Genomic DNA, 17,500 nt, shown 5'->3' with positions numbered 1-17,500 from the left:
GGCTTGCCTTAACACCAAGACACTCGTGCGATGTTCGCACAACGATCTCAGTGAAGGCGCTTGCTAGTGCCGATGCTGGTCTGTGGGACGGTAGGTAGCCCATGCGGGCACCCACCGTCGCGCGAAATCGAGGCCAGTCCACCCCACTTACCCGAAACCTCGGCGGCTCCCCAACCATCGGCTCAGCGCACTCTTCGACTCGACGAGTAGATAGGGACAACCCACCACCTCCCATGGCCCCACCGACTTCGCAGTCATTCGGGCCGAATCAGTGGGAGGGCGGGCCCGGTACTTGCTCTTCGCGTGTTCCCGGGCCGCCTTCTTGACTCCCTACAAATTCTTTACTCTTCGTCCTTGTCCCTTATTTCGCTTTCTCCCCCTTCTGGGGCAGCTACATCACCACCTAGGAGATACCCCTCGTCCCCCGTGGACCCGTCACTGGCACCAATGCGCTCCGAGTCACGTCGCCTCTTATGCCACCGGTGCGCGAACTCCCGCAGCCGATGAAAGTTTGCCTCCGAGGAAACGAGGTCCATGTAGTAGACGGGCCCCGCCTCCGCGCGCTCGATTCCGCCTAGCATCTCGAGCCGTAAGTCCTCGTAGAGAGGACATTCCCACAGAACGTGGTGTCTGTCCTCATCCCCATAGCCGCAATCGCACACAGGACTCTCACATAACGTCATTCCGTGCAGACGCGCCCGGAAACAACCGTGCCCGATGAGGATCTGTGAGGTCTCGTAGTCCGGTTCGACCCAGGAAGCCCTGAGTCTGCCGGCCACGTCCGGGAAAAAGCACCGCAACTCGCCACCCCAGACCTCCGAGGACCACCGTTCCTGCCACATCTCGTTCACTTCTGCCCCGATTTCTCGCCTTCGCCTGCTCCACTCCCGTTTGGGCACGGACTGGCGCGCCTTATCGAGCCTAGCAGCACGGATCACCTCCAAATCGGCAGGCAGCACCCCCGCGAGCACCGCCAGAGCGGCGGAGCTCGCAGAACGGTACGCCTTTGTCAGCAGGACGAGAGAGGACCTCTGCTTCCTGATGAGCGTCGTCCGCACGACGTGCAGCTCTGCCCTTTCCGCCCAACACGCAGCGGCGTATGTCACCGTGGCCACAAAGGTTCCGTAGTAAAGGATGCGCAGCGCAGGATACCGGATGCCCCAGGAAGACGTCGAGACTCTCGACATCTTGCCGAAGCATCGCGCCGCGCGCTCCCCGATCGACAACGCATGCCGCGCGAAGGAGAGACTTGAGTCGATCGTGACGCCCAGCACGACGGCCTCCGACACGGCCCTGATGGAGTTACCCCCCAGCTTGATGACCGGGGGCCGCTTCCCCAGCTTGCCCTTGAACGTCATAGTTTGCGACTTGTTAGGAGCGAAACTGAGCCGGTTACGACGGCCCCAGTCCTCAATCTGCCGGATAGACTCGGACGCTGCGGACTCTATCGCTCTGCGAGTATCCGCCGCGATCAGCACCGTGACGTCGTCCGCGTACGCGATGACCTTGACCCCCCCCGGTAGCGGCAACCGAAGCAAGTCATCCAGAAGGACATTCCACAATGTAGGACCCAGCACTGATCCCTGCGGGCACCCCATAGTGGAGGTTTTCCACTGCACCTGGCTTCCGACGAACAAACCGACACGCCGGTTCGCAAAGTAGCTGGCCAGCATGCCGTATACATTCGGCGGACAGCCTCCCCTTTTAGATTTGAGCAGGATCATGGGCCACCAGGCGTTGTCAAAGGCGCCCGAGATATCCAGGAAAATGGCCTGTACGTAATTCGATTCAGTAGATTTTGCAGCGCTGAGAACCGCTTGCAGCGCCGTGACGGTCGACTTACCCGGAGAGAATCCGTGCTGGAAGTCCGAGATCCCACTGGTGATCTGTGGCGCGCAAATGAGCATGACTCGTTCTAAAATCTTCCCGAACACTGGGAGGAGCGTAATCGGACGGTAGGCCTTCGGGTCAGTGAGAGGCTTATCATTACCCTTCGGGATGACGATAAGCCTGCCATCCTTCCACACATCAGGGAAAACCCCCTCTTCCACACAGGCGGCGAACACCCTGTGGAACTCCACGGATGCCGCCCACCACACTTGCTTAACGATTCGCGCTGTGATCCCGTCGATCCCGGGCGCGGTATTCGGCAGTGATTTTATGATTCCCCACAGACCATCGGCGGACGGCGGCGAAGCAGGTGTTCCAGAGGGAATGAGCGCTGCCGCAATCCGCACTTGCCTGTGATACTCTGAATCTGAAGACAAGTTGTCGTCAGGACACAGAGCGTAAAGCAGGCTGTCCGCGGCCTCAGCAACCCCCCCCGGAAATCCCTCAGCGTATCGGACCCCATTGACGACGTTTGATGGCGGACGGAACCTGCCGCTGGCGACCCTGTATGCTTGACCATACGGGTCGGCGTTGCCAGATTCCGCCGCTCGCATGTGGTACGCGTCCTGCTCCGCCACCATCAGTTGCCGGTATCTGCGCCGCTCTGCAAGGAATTCCTCTCGTACTTGCGCTAATCGCACACTCGCTGCATTCTTCTTCCGCTCTGCCTGCCATTTCCTGCGCAATTTGGCTACTAACCTCCTCTGCCTGTCCAGTCCCGGCGACCACCACTCGTACCCGTAGAACTCACGGCTTGCCTTAACACCAAGACACTCGTGCGATGTTCGCACAACGATCTCAGTGAAGGCGCTTGCTAGTGCCGATGCTGGTCTGTGGGACGGTAGGTAGCCCATGCGGGCACCCACCGTCGCGCGAAATCGAGGCCAGTCCACCCCACTTACCCGAAACCTCGGCGGCTCCCCTACCATCGGCTCAGCGCACTCTTCGACTCGTGAGCGCAGTGGTGTCAGTGTATACGTGATGAGGCGGTGGTCGCTCGACGACACGCCCACATGCACCCGCCAGTCATTTATGTGAGCGCTTCTAGTGGAGAGGGTAACGTCAATGTTAGACTCACCGTTTGGACCGCTGTATGTGAAGGGTTGGCCTTCCTTGTTGTTCACGATGATGTCACGGGACCCAATCATTTCCTCCATTGATTTGCGGCGATGCTCCGCTTCGGCGCCCCTCCCCACTAGATGCCGTCGTGGGCTATGCCATAGCGGCGAGTGGGCATTGACGTCTGCCCCGACAAAGATCCGTCGACCTTCTTCTGCTGCTTGCAGGCTATCCATGACTCTCTCCAGGTGGCAAAGGTGTCCGTCTATGGGGTGTGAGTACTGGAAGTATGCGGAGACAACCGCACACTCCCAGTTACCCACCCGCACAGCGGCGACTGCGCAGTGCTCGTTGGACAAGTGCGGCAAGGCCGCCACACTGAACCGCCGCGATGACACGTATATGGCCGCCATGGCCGAGCTCCCGCTTTGTATTAAGGCCAGCTCTGGCTGCGCCTGGGAGTATTGTTCTTGTACAAGAACAACATCCAGGCGCTGCTCTCTGGCAATGGCCGGCAATTCCTGAGTGGCAAGTCTTGAGCCGTTTAGGTTGAGTTGCCCGATCCTGAGCTCAGCCATAATTTGTGCTTGCGACGGCCCTTTCCTCGGCGTAGCGGCGCGCTGGACATGCTCTTGACGCCGTAGTGTGAGTGGCGGCGTCCGTGCGGCCAAACTTGTGGCAAGTCGCGCACTGGGCTGTAGGCGCCTGGCATTCTGCTTTCTGGTGCCCAGTGGCACCGCACTTGCCGCAGGTCGCCGCTGTGGCCCGGCAGTATTTTTCCGGGTGGCCGTATTGCTGACACTTGTTGCAGCATGTCACCTGGACGTGGTCCAGGGCTTCCACCGACTGCCACCCGATATACAGGTGGCCTTTGTTGACCAGTACATCACGCAAGGCGGGCGAGCACTCTATGACGACGGTGGTGGATCCAGCTCTGCGCCCTCGGCGCTTATACACTTTCCCCTCCTTAGCGACCCTCTCGAGCGACCATTCTGGAGAGGCCCGCAGATTCTGATCGTATAGGGCCGCGAGGACGTCGTTTTCTGCTGGATCCCCGTCGAGGTCTCTCAGGCAGACTCTAGGCGACCTCCTTGTAGGTTCCGTGACACGCAGCGTGGGTGGGACTGCGTTCCGCAGCCTTTCGGCCGCCAAAGGTGAGGTGGTCTGGACGACCACCCCTGCGTTTCCCACCTTGCGGACCCTTGCCACCTGGACGTTTATTTCCGCTGGCTTAATAGACCTCTTAAGCTCAGCCTTGGTTTCTTCCGCGGTCTTAATCTTTCCCGTCTGGTCTCCAGCCGGGTAAAATGCCAGGACAGGTCCACCCTGTCGGATGGGGACCGGTTCAGTCTTCCTGCCCAATCGTAGGGCCGAGGAATAGGAGACTGGTGCTGTCAGGGGAGCGTCTGCAGCGGGAGCCCCTGGTTTAACCTTATGTTGAGCCTCCTTTAATTGTGCCTCTCTCAGTTTGGCCTGCAGCAGCTGTGTCTCCATTTCGCTCAAGCGCAGGGTGAGCGCAGCGACCACCGCGAGGATTTCCTGGGCGCTGCTAGCAATCGTGTTTGTTGCCTCCTTGTTTAACCTTGAGGTATGGCCCGTAACAGCGGCCATCACCTGCTCCAGCTGACTGTGCACCCGGTCAAGCAGCTCCGCCTTGCTGGCCGAAGCCAGCGATTTAGAAGGGGCGTCATCATCGTCCGTCTCAGGCTCCGTAGTTTCTGGGTCCGGTCGTTCCCTGGGGTGACCCACATGCAGGCCCGCAAGGGGTGGCGCATGGGTCCGCGGCGACGCAGGCGCTGCAGCAGGAAGTGGTGGCGTCACGGTACGAGCCGGGCGACACAAACGAACAGCGTCCAGTGCCCGCCCTCGCTCTTCCGGAGAAGTCAAGGGGCGCTTGACGCCAGTCTTCCGCGCTGGTAATGGGGCATGGTGGGCACGCGGGCTCTTCTTCTTCTGGTGAGCAGCCGGGGTGAAGAAGTCTGACCCACTATCGTCTTCGCTTCGCGCCGATGCAAAACCCGAAGGAGGGGTCCGGGCCAGCGATGTCCGTGGCGCAAAGGGAGAGGCGGCCTGAGCCGCCTCTTCGGGGTTCATGATGGAGAACTCCAAGTCCGGGGCAGAGTTCGTGTATTGATCTTGCAAAAATCAACAAAGTCCAGGTACACGTAACCTATCCGCTCTAGGACCCGACCGACTCAAGTCGGTACGACCTACAGCAGTCTGTGCCCCACCGAGTGACAACTGACAGCTGTCGAGTGGCAGGTGTCAGCTATCAAAGTCAATGTGACAACGTCACTTGCCAAGCGCCACCACTGAGTGACAGATGACAGCTGTCGAGTGGCAGCCGTCAACTGTCAACGCGTCAATGTCACTTGCCTCGTGTACTTCCTAACCTACAAACCACGTGCTCGCATGTGCGAAACACGTGGTGGCCTATTCTAACCTAAATCTAACCTAATCTAGTACACGGGAATGCCCTAAAAGATACCTAATTAAAACAGCACAAATAAATACAAGTAAATAAAAGAGTAAGCGTCTTTCCACTGTCTAAGAACGTATGTGTAATTATTCTAAACTAACCTAACTTAACTAATGGAGTCCTGTCTCGTAATCCCTGCGCTCCCGAGGGATGAACGTCCAACCAGGGGGTAGGCGGCGTTATCACAAGCACACTAAGCACTTTCACTTTCACGTAATATTAAAATATCCGAGGAAATGAATTTTAAGAGATCGAAAATTCGCGGAGCTCGCGCAAACACGTCCGTTCGCCGCGAGGGACAACCCACCACCTCCCATGGCCCTTTCAACCTCTCGGTTATTTGGGCCGAATCGAGGGAGGGCGAACCCGGTACTTGCTCTGTGCGTGTTCCCGGGACGCCTTCTTGACTCCCTACAAGTTATTTCTCTTTTCGTTCCTTGTCCCTTTTCTTCACTCTCCCCCTTCTGGGGCTGGACGACACACGACGTTGAGATCCCTGTGCCCGCCGCGGTCCACGCCTAATTCTGCATCACCTTCGACTATTGTGGTCCACGGTCCAGAGCGCTCCGCCTCGCGTGCCACCGATGCGCGAACTCCCGTAGCTTGCCGAAGTTGACCGCCGAGCTAACGAGATCCCGATAGTACACCGGTCCCGCCTCTTCTCTCACGATCCCTTCCAACATTGCACTCCGGAGGTCCTCGTACTCAGCACATTCCCACAGGACATGGTGGAGGTCTTCCTCCGCCAGCCCACACGCACAGTCACCAGACTCGCTGAGGCACATGTCACGAAGACGCTTTCGGAAGCAGCCGTGACCCGTCAGTATCTGCGAGGTCTCATAGTCCGGCGCGACCCAGGTCGCCCTGAGTCGGCCAGCCACGTCCGGGAAGAATCGACGAAGTTCGCTACCTTTGGTCTCATTCGCCCATCGCTCCTGCCACTCGCGGGTTATGCCCAACCCGATGTTCTGCTTGCGCCGGCTCCACTCCCTTTTGGCCGCGGTACTACGCGCCGCATCCAGCCTGGCAGCACGGATGACCTCGAGGTCTGCCGGCAACACGCCCGCCAGAACGGCGAGCGCGGCGGCGCTGTTCGAGCGGTAGGCCTTGGTCAGAAGGACCAAGGCCGGCCTTTGGGCCCTGATAAGGGTCGTCCGAACGACGTAGAGCGTCGCCCTCTCTGCCCAACACGCCGCAGCATACGTGACCGTCGCTACAAAGGTGCCGTAGTAGAGGATCCGCAGCGCAGGGTACCTAACACCCCAAGAGGTGGTAGATACACGCGAAATCTTGCCGAAGCAGTTCGCAGCGCGCTCACCAATCGATCGCGCATGCTCGGCGAAGGACAGACTTGAGTCGATTGTTACGCCAAGTACGACGGTATGCCGCACCGACTTGATCGACGCACCGCCAAGCTTGATCACTGGGGCCCGCTGGAGCTTCCCTCTGAGCGTCACCATTTGGGACTTGTGCGGCGCGAACGCGAGGCGGTTCCGTTGAGCCCAGTTCTCAAAGAGGGCGATAGAGTCGGCCGCAGCCAGCTCGATCGCACGCCTGGAGTCAGCTTCGATCAGTACGGTGATGTCATCCGCGTACGCAACAACCTTGACCCCCCCCGGTAGCGGCAACCGAAGCAAGTCGTCGAGCAGGACGTTCCACAAAGTGGGACCCAGCACGGATCCCTGAGGACATCCCATCGTGGACACCTTCCACTGCACCCGGTCACCGACGAACATCCCCACACGTCTTCCGCGGAAGTAGTCCGATAACATCCGATAGATGTTAGGCGGACAACCGCCTCGCTTGCACTTGAGGAGAATCATCGGCCACCAGGCATTGTCGAAGGCACCAGAGATGTCCAGAAAAATCGCTTGAACGTACTTTGATGAAACTTTCTTTGCCGTGCTTAGGATCTCGTTCAACGCCGTTACGGTGGACCTGCCCCTTGTAAAGCCGTGCTGGCAGGGGGAGATCCCACTGGTAATCTGGGGCGCACACCATAATAAGACGCGTTCTAAAATTTTACCAAAAACAGGGAGGAGCGTGATCGGGCGATACGCCTTCGGGTCGGACATTGGCTTACCGTTGCCTTTCGGCAGAACGATAAGCCTCCCATTCTTCCATACGTCGGGAAACACCCCTTCTTGCACACACTTTCCAATCACGTACACGAGTTCCGCAGCCGCTACAGTCCATATACGCTTCACCATTCGTGCCGTGATCCCATCGATCCCCGGTGCCGTGTTAGGCAGGGACCTAACTATGCCTCCCAGCGCGTCACGACTGGGTGAAGACGCGTCGCAGCCAGTCGGAATAATGGAGGCCGCGATCCGGACCTCCCTGTGGTACGCTGAGTCCCCAGACGGGTCGTCGTCCGGACACAGAGCGCGCAGCAGGTTATCCACGGCCTCACCGACACTCACCGGATGGCTGTCCGCATACCGGATGCCGTTGATGACGTTAGCGGGAGGACGGAACCGCCCGCTGGCAGCCCGATACGCCTGACCATAAGGGTCGTCGTTACCCGACTCAGCCATCCGGAGATGGAAGCTGTTCTGCGTCTCCACCATTAGGTGTCTATACTTCCTGCGTTCCTCGTGAAATGTGCCTCGTATCCTCTCTTCCTCCGGCCCACCCACTCTTCTCGCTTTCAACCACTTGCAGCGAAGCCGACCGACTTTCCTGCGCATGGCGTCCAGACTGTCGTTCCACCATTCATATCCTCTATCTCTGTTCCTACCACGCAATCCCAGGCATTCATAGGCAGAACACGACACTGCGTCTGTGAAGTCTCGGGCGAGGCCCGATGCATCCTTTCGCATGTCCAGGTTGCCTACTCGCGCGCTGACCGCGGATTGGAAGCGGGACCAATCCACCCCGTTCTCCCGGTAGCGCGGCGGCCCACCGTCGACAAGCTCAGCGCATGCTGAACCCCGGCGTGAAGGGCCATCTATTCCTGTGACGTCGAAGGTGATGATGCGGTGGTCGCTTGTGGACATCCCGACGCGCACTCTCCAGTTCGTCACTCTGACGCGTTTAGTGGTGAGTGTCAGGTCGACGTTTGACTCACCGTTGGGGCCGCTGAAGGTTGCAGGCTGGCCCTCAACATTTTGGAGGACCAGATCCCGGGTTGTGAGGAATTCTTCCACGGACCTTCTTCGGTGTTCAACCTCCGGACCCCGGCCTGTGTACTGGTGGGGAAGGCTATACCACCATGGAGAGTGCGCGTTGACATCCCCGCCAAAGATGATAGGTACTCCACGCCCTAGGGAGTCCAGTACCGTCTCCACGTGCGCCAAGTGCCCGTCTATGGATTCGCAGTACTGGAAGTAGCTTGATATTAGCGCCACTTCCAAGGCACCCCTTCTTAGCAAGGCGACCATGCAGTGGCTAGTGGACAGGTGGTCAAGGGCCACCACTGCCAAATCCGACGCCACTACTACGATGCCGGCCATAGCTGAATCACCGTGCTGGATGAGGCCGGGGAGGGGCTGAGAGTGCTGTTCTTGGATAAGAACAACGTCCAGCCCCAGCTCCCGCGCGAGCGACGGAAGCTCACTCGTAGCCAGCACTGCGCCATTTAAGTTGAGCTGTCCGATCTTCATAATTGTTGGCCCACTAGGGGCGGCCATAGTTGATAGACTGGACTGCCCGCTGCTCTGCGTAGTGTCTTGCTGGGCAGTCCCTTGACGCAGTGGGGTGGAGACCGGCGCCATCGCGGCCAAATTTGTGGCAGGTGGCGCATCTTGTCGCTTCAGCCTTGCACGAGTCCTTCCTGTGTCCGGTCAAGCCACACTTCCCACAGGTCTCCTCCTTGGACTTGCAATATTTTTCCGGGTGCCCGTACATTTGGCACTTGGAGCAGCACGTTACCTGGAGGTAATCTGTCACCTCGACCGCTTGCCAGCCTATGAATAGGCGCTCTTTTCTTAGCAATACCTCCCTAAGGGCGGGCGAGCACTCCACTACTACATTCGTGGTACCCTCACGGCCACGCCTCTTATAAAGCTTCGCCTGTGCTTTCAATTTCTCAACTGTCCATACGGAACCGCGCAGGTTCTGGTCGTGTATGGCCTCGATTATGCTGTCCGGCGAAGGGTCACCGTCCACGCCCCTAATGCAGAGCCTGGGCTGGTTGCGCTTTGGCTCACTGACCCGTAAGGTTGGAGGGGCCGCGCTGCGTAGACGGACGGCAGATTCATTAGAGGTCGTTTGCACAATAACCCCAGCGTTCCCAATCTTCCGTACTTTTGTCACTTGGACATCCAGGGCACGCGGGTCAACGACCCTCTTTAATTCCGCCTTAGTGTCCTCAGCAGTCTTCAACTTGTCCACACTGTCGGCGGCCGGGTAGAATGCCAGCACCGGGCCTTGCTCCTGAGGGATGGGGACCGAGGTGGCACCTCTTTTGAACTTCAGCGCCGTTGCGTATGAAGGCGCTGCTGGAGCTGCTGCTGGGGCTGCTGCTGGGGCTGCTGCTGGGGCTGCTGCTGGGACAGACGGGGGGGGCGACAGGAGGGCGCGGGCTTCTAGGTTTGCTATTTTCAATTGTGCGCGGCCTAGTTCAGCCTCCGTTTCCGCTAGCCGTAGAGTGAGGGCTGCGACCACCGCCAGCGTGTCTTGGACGCTGTCTCTGATTGAGTTTGTACTCTCCTTATTTAACCTCGACAGTGAGCTGCTGATTACAGTGCCGATGGATTGTAGCTCGGTGTTAACTCGGTCCAACAGCTCCAACTTTGAGCAGGTCATTAGCGCCCGTTTCCTGGCACCTTGCTCGTCCTCCGAGTCAGAGGTCGGCTGCGACGGAGTTGCAGCGGTTATCTGACGGCGCTGCATCTGCGGCGCCGGTGGCGGGGGCGCCTGCATACCTGGTCGGCACAAGCGCACCTTCTCAGTCGGTTGGTGATCCCCCGGCGACGTGAGTGGGCGCTTCAGGGCAGCAGTAGGCGGCTGAGGGCGACCCGAAGCGACGGTTGGCGTGATCGCCATATCATCATCTGGTCTGAGCGCTGCGAAACCTGAAGGTGGGGTCCGAGAAAGGGCGGCACGCGGGGTAAAGGGAGACCCCGCAGGCCCTCCGCGATCCTCCTCATCACTGTCCATAGCGCGCCTTCGTGCAGAGACCAAGTGTTAGGCTGCGCAGAGTTCGTGTATTGAGCTGCGCAGAGTTCGTGTATTGAGCTGCGCAGAGTTCTTGTAACGAAACGGCCGAACCAAACTGAAGTTGGTCCGACTCAGTGTCCACCAGCTGCCAAAGTCAACTCAACTTCAACGTCACTGTTAACGTCAAACGTCACCGTCAATGTCAAAGTCAACGTCACCGCAACTGACAACGTCACTGTCAATGCCACTATAACCTAAAAACCACGTGCGAACATGTGCGTCGCACGTGGTAGCCTAAACTAACTATCTAACCTAATAGTAGTGCACAGGTATGCCCTAACCTAAACCTAAATTATATACACTACGCAAATTGTCAAATATAATACTAACAAGATTTTACACGACTAATTACAAGTAAAACTATGCTAACTTAACCTAACTTAACTGATGGAGTCCTGTCTCGTGATGATCCCTGTGCTCGCCGCGAGGGACAGCGGGCATCTCGTTAATCCATTCATGCGCGTCACTAATTAGATGACGAGGCATTTGGCTACCTTAAGAGAGTCATAGTTACTCCCGCCGTTTACCCGCGCTTGCTTGAATCTCTTCACGTTGACATTCAGAGCACTGGGCAGAAATCACATTGCGTCAACACCCGCGAGGGCCATCGCAATGCTTTGTTTTAATTAGACAGTCGGATTCCCCTTGTCCGTGCCAGTTCTGAGCTGACCGTTGAACGGCGGTCGTACAGAACCGCGCCGGTCGCGCACGAGACGAAACCGACGCGGCCTTACGGCTAGGAAGATCCGCGGAAGGCCGGAACGCGGGTCCGGATTCCGCCCGAGCGCCCCGAGAGACGCACGAGCATCGACCAGGCCCGGCACCGGCCGCATCCGCTTCCCGTCCAAACCCGACACGCCCCGGTCCTCAGAGCCAATCCTTATTCCGAAGTTACGGATCCAATTTGCCGACTTCCCTTACCTACATTATTCTATCGACTAGAGGCTCTTCACCTTGGAGACCTGCTGCGGATATGGGTACGAACCGGCGCGACATCTCCACGTACATCCCTCACCTGAATTTTCAAGGTCCGCAGAGAGTATCCGGACACCGCCGCAAATGCGGTGCTCTTCGCGTTCCGAACCATATCTCCCTTCTATAGGATTCCATGGAACTCGAACGCTCAGGCAGAAAAGAAAACTCTTCCCGGACCCCTCGGCGGCGTCTTCAGGCCACTTTGGGTTACCCCGTCGAACGCTCGCTTTGAAACGAGGGAACGATTGTTGAAACGGTTCCGCTGCCGGGTTCCGGAATAGGAACCGGATTCCCTTTCGCTCAACGGGCGTTGTTTGTCACAAAAGAAAACACGCCGCATCGACATAAGATCTCTCCTTGAGCTTAGGATCGACTGACTCGCGAGCAACTACTGTTCACGCGAAACCCTTCTCCACGTCAGTCCTCCAGGGCCTCGCTGGAGTATTTGCTACTACCACCAAGATCTGCACCGACGGAGGCTCCAAGCGGGCTCACGCCCAGACCCTTCTGCGCTCTCCGCCGCGCACGTCCTACTCGTTACGGCATAATGACGCGCGTCCGAGGAGCGCGCGTCCCACTTGCCCGTAACGGTATTGTATAGGCAAAACGCTTCAGCGCCATCCATTTTCAGGGCTGGTTGCTTCGGCAGGTGAGTCGTTGCACACTCCTTAGCGGATTCCGACTTCCATGGCCACCGTCCTGCTGTCATGAGCGACCAACGCCTTTCATGGTGTCCCATGAGCGTTTTTTAGGCGCCTTAACACTACGTTTGGTTCATCCCACAGCGCCAGTTCTGCTTACCAAAATTGGCCCACTTGGCACCGTCATCAGATCTCCGGCTTCATCGTTCGAGTAAGCCGGAGCTCTCACCCATTTAAAGTTTGAGAATAGGTTGAGGTCGTTTCGGCCCCAATGCCTCTAATCATTCGCTTTACCGGATGGGACTGTCGCTGTCGACGCCAGCTATCCTGAGGGAAACTTCGGACGGAACCAGCTACTAGATGGTTCGATTAGTCTTTCGCCCCTATACCCAGTTCCGACGATCGATTTGCACGTCAGAATCGCTACGGTCCTCCATCAGGGTTTCCCCTGACTTCGACCTGACCAGGCATAGTTCACCATCTTTCGGGTCCCAGCATCTGTGCTCGGAGCGCGCCTGCATTCACGGATTGGAAACGAGACGCCTCGGGAGTGCGGGAGGCCGACCGGGACCGGCGCTCCATCCTCCCTACGTTCACTTTCGTTGCGCCTTTCAGTTTTGTGACAAAGACAACTCAATGACTCGCACACATGCTAGACTCCTTGGTCCGTGTTTCAAGACGGGTCCTGCGAGTGCCCGAAAATGACTCATCGCAGACTGAGACGCGCACGGTCCGAGACGTCACGGCTGCGACAGCAGCGGCGCCGCGTCGCGGTCCGCGCTCAGGCAGGACCGCGACCTTCAGTGTGTACGGCGCGAGCTTGCGTCGGGCCGGACGCGCGCGAGGCGCGTGCGCGGTTCACTTCTATACCGTCCGACAGCCGGCCGGCCACCGTCGCGGTCCAGCGGAGGGCGCGAGCCCGCCGCTGGGCGAATCGGACGGCGCTCAAGCCGACGTCGAACGGGTCGCGATGCATTACTGAGAGAGAAGTGCACGACGCCGACGGTACTGGACGGACGCGACCCGTGCCGCGCCGCGGCACCCGCGAGGGGGCACGCGCGCGACATCGAGGCGCGCGCCCGCGCGCCGTCGGATGTCGATGAATCTCTCCGTTCGTTCATTCGAGTTTCGCAGGTTTACCCCTGAACGGTTTCACGTACTCTTGAACTCTCTCTTCAAAGTTCTTTTCAACTTTCCCTCACGGTACTTGTTCGCTATCGGTCTCGCGGTAATATTTAGCCTTAGATGGAGTTTACCACCCACTTAGGGCTGCACTCTCAAGCAACCCGACTCTGAGGAGCGTCCCTCTCGCCGCCTCGCTCCGTCGCTACGGGCCTGGCACCCTCTACGGGAAAGCGGCCCCGTTCAAGACGAACTTTGACGGGAGCGGCGACGGCGAGATAGCGGAACCTCCCGAACACCACATCTCCCGCGACCGTTAAAGCCGCGCGATTCAGTGCTGGGCTGATTCGCGTTCGCTCGCCGCTACTGACGAAATCCTGGTTAGTTTCTTTTCCTCCGCTTACTAATATGCTTAAATTCGGCGGGTGATCCTCCCTGATCTGAGGCCAACGATAAAAGTGGAGGCAGACGCGATATCCGTCGGCTCGACGGCGCCGTTCGCGCACGCGAGCGCGCTCCCCCGCCGCGAGGCGAGAGGGGCGCGCCGCGAGAGCGCACGGCGCCGCCGCGCGAGTCCGGACGTCGAGTCCGCCTACGCGTGCGCGTCAGCGGCACGCACGTACACGTGCGCGCGTACGTCGCCACAGATTCACCGTAAACGGAAGGGTCGGTGGGACGAGCGCGCACGGACGCACGCACACGCACACACGTGTGATATTTTTGAGCGGACCTGCGGAGCGCGTGCGCCGCCGCCGATCGAGAGACACTCTCGTCGAACGGCGCACGCACGCACTGCACCGGACGCGCCACGTGTCGCACTGTGTGGACAGTGTGGTGTGTGTATTTATGCAGCCGGCCCTCAGACAGGAGTGGTCCTGGATGTTTCTCCACGGACCGAAATGTACGTTCGAAATGTCGATGTTCAAATGTGTCCTGCAGTTCACACTATGACGCGCAGTTAACTGCGTTCTTCATCGACCCGCGAGCCAAGTGATCCACCGTCCAGGGTAATGGTTTTCGTTTTCTCGTTTTTTGTTGTGCACATGCGTTGTCGTTTTGTTGGGTGGTACGAGTGAGCGAGTGAGTGAGTGAGTGAGTGAGTGAGTGAGGTTAGATCGGTGCGTCTCTGACAACACGAGCACGCGCAAACGCAAACATGTGCGTACGCGGTACGTTAATGATCCTTCCGCAGGTTCCCCTACGGAAACCTTGTTACGACTTTTACTTCCTCTAAATGATCAAGTTTGGTCAACTTCCCAGCAACGCCGACGGCCGTGAAGCCACCGCGTGTCGGTCCGAAGACCTCACTAAATCATTCAATCGGTAGTAGCGACGGGCGGTGTGTACAAAGGGCAGGGACTTAATCATCGCGGGCTTATGACCCGCGATTACTAGGAATTCCTCGTTTATGGGGGATAATTGCAAACCCCAATCCCCAGCACGAAGGAGTTTCAACGGGTTGCCCGGGCCTCTAGGCCAGGGAGAAGATGCTGATTCCTTCAGTGTAGCGCGCGTGCGGCCCAGGACATCTAAGGGCATCACAGACCTGTTATTGCTCAATCTCGTGCGCCTCGAAGACGCCGGTCCCTCTAAGAAGAACTTTAATACGCCGCCAGTGAGTTGCGCGACCGGAGTCGCGCACACCTAAATGACGACGCCTATTTAGCAGGCTAGAGTCTCGTTCGTTACCGGAATTAACCAGACAAATCGCTCCACCAACTAAGAACGGCCATGCACCACCACCCACCGAATCAAGAAAGAGCTGTTAATCTGTCAATCCTTCCGGTGTCCGGGCCTGGTGAGATTTCCCGTGTTGAGTCAAATTAAGCCGCAGGCTCCACTCCTGGTGGTGCCCTTCCGTCAATTCCTTTAAGTTTCAGCTTTGCAACCATACTCCCCCCGGAGTCCAAAATCTTTGGTTTCCCGGAAGCTGCCCGCCGAGCCATTGTAGTAACGTCGGCGGATCGCTAGATGACATATTTACGGTTAGAACTAGGGCGGTATCTAATCGCCTTCGAACCTCTAACTTTCGTTCTTGATTGATGAAAACACCTTTGGCAAATGCTTTCGCTGATGTTCGTCTTGCGACGATCCAAGAATTTCACCTCTAACGTCGCAATACGAATGCCCCCAGTTATCCCTATTAATCATTACCTCGGAGTTCTGAAAACCAACAAAATAGAACCGAGATCATATTCTATTATTCCATGCACGAAATATTCAAGCGGCATTTTGAGCCCGCTTTGAGCACTCTAATTTGTTCAAAGTAAAATTGTCGGCCCATCTCGACACTCAACGAAGAGCACCGCGATAGGATTTTGATATTGAACCGTCGCGTTAACGACGGCTCACCGACGATATGCTCCGCAGACGTGTCAGTATCACCGCGGATGCGGTGCACCGACAGCGCGGCGCACAAATGCAACTACGAGCTTTTTAACCGCAACAATTTTAGTATACGCTATTGGAGCTGGAATTACCGCGGCTGCTGGCACCATTGCCCTCCAATTGTTCCTCGTTAAAATATTTAAAGTGTACTCATTCCGATTACGAGGCCTCGTAAGAGTCCCGTATCGTTATTTTTCGTCACTACCTCCCCGTGCCGGGAGTGGGTAATTTGCGCGCCTGCTGCCTTCCTTGGATGTGGTAGCCGTTTCTCAGGCTCCCTCTCCGGAATCGAACCCTGATTCCCCGTTACCCGTGACAACCATGGTAGTCGCAGAAACTACCATCGAAAGTTGATAAGGCAGACATTTGAAAGATGCGTCGCCGGTACTGGACCGTGCGATCGGCAAAAGTTATCCAGATTCATCAAAATTAACGACTTCGGACGCGAGGCCCTCCGTCGATTGGTTTTGATCTAATAAAAGCACTCGTCCCATCACTGGTCAGAGTTCTGATTGCATGTATTAGCTCTAGAATTACCACAGTTATCCAAGTAACCGAGTAAGATCTAAGGAACCAAAACTGATATATTGAGCCATTCGCGGTATCGCCTTAATACGGCTGCACTGAGACATGCATGGCTTAATCTTTGAGACAAGCATATAACTACTGGCAGGATCAACCAGGGAGCAGATATTGATATTATTATCTAAGCTCTCTTCCCCCCGCCACACGACCCACAAACACACACCCACACTTCGTCCCCAACCCGGAAGCTCGACGGACACACGTCGCACGCGACAGGCGGGGGAGTGGGTGGTGGTGTGCGTGCGTGGCAGAGGGCCTCTGAAGCACGTGATCGCGCCACGGCTCCGGCGAACGGAGCGCGGCGCGGTGCCCGACATTGTGCAAGAAGAGCGTACACGACGCAATCTCACAGGACACGTCCTCCGACCGCACAGAAAAGTATGCCATTAGACACTCTCGCAGTGCTGTCGTCGGGTCCCAAAGAAACTTGAACGTTCTATGAACGAGACGTACATACCACACACGGCGCTCCACTGCTAGAGTGAAGCCGTAAGTGTTTTAACAGTGACTCTGCGGAAAACCACACGTGGGTCGTCGCCCGGAGTGTGAGAGACCGTCATCCAGACTCTCTGATTGCTCAATCAAGTTGGGAGTACACATTGTTCCAGGGCGACACACGATGCCGCCCCGCACACAGTAAATCAAGCTACCGACACCGTGGTTTGTGAATTTCTCGCCGTACGACGATTATACATACTACACGGGGTGTGGAAAAGCGTCAAACGCGATTCCGTCGGTTGCAACGCCGTTGTTTTTTTTTTTTTTGAACGTACGCGCGCGCACGCACCACGTTGTACATTCGTATATATACATACGTACACACACATATAAATTAATATATTAACATGTACGTACGTACACGTATATATTCAATTCAAACGTATCGCAAAAACACGATAACGCGCGCACACGCACAACACGCGCCGTGTCACGTCGACACCCGAGAAGAAAAGCGAGCGCCACCAGACTCTCACACAATCACCTCAAACGTCGACGCGCCACGACCCTGTCATAGTAGTAAACGCGCTGACGGCGCAATCTGTGTACATGTGTATGTGTTATTTTGAACGAATCAAAAAATCGAGCCGTTCGTTTATTGTGTGTCCCGAAAACGGGCCGGAAAAACATTTTCGACTACGAAAATGACTCGGAGGGGGGGGGGGGGGGCGGGGGGGGGGTGGGGGGCGGTCGCCGCCGC

At 57.3% G+C, this 17,500-nt stretch overlaps 2 non-coding genes and 1 pseudogene across 2 annotated transcripts; all 3 read right to left on the bottom strand.

Annotated features, from left to right (window-relative positions):
* Nucleotides 1–10,716: 10,716 nt before the first annotated feature.
* On the bottom strand, nucleotides 10,717–13,778 carry LOC128199101 (large subunit ribosomal RNA; annotated as a pseudogene).
* A 404-nt stretch (nucleotides 13,779–14,182) lies between these two features.
* LOC128199125 (5.8S ribosomal RNA) lies at nucleotides 14,183–14,339 on the bottom strand. Its single transcript, XR_008251803.1, has one exon. It is a non-coding gene; the product is annotated as a 5.8S ribosomal RNA (ribosomal RNA).
* A 165-nt stretch (nucleotides 14,340–14,504) lies between these two features.
* Nucleotides 14,505–16,403, bottom strand: LOC128199048 (small subunit ribosomal RNA). Its single transcript, XR_008251751.1, has one exon. It is a non-coding gene; the product is annotated as a small subunit ribosomal RNA (ribosomal RNA).
* Nucleotides 16,404–17,500: the final 1,097 nt, after the last annotated feature.

Source organism: Bicyclus anynana, chromosome 18 (assembly GCF_947172395.1).
Source record: "Bicyclus anynana chromosome 18, ilBicAnyn1.1, whole genome shotgun sequence".
Lineage (NCBI taxonomy): Eukaryota > Metazoa > Arthropoda > Insecta > Lepidoptera > Nymphalidae > Bicyclus > Bicyclus anynana.
The sequence above is the reverse complement of the archived record's forward strand: the minus strand, read 5'-3'. Positions and strand labels throughout refer to the sequence as shown.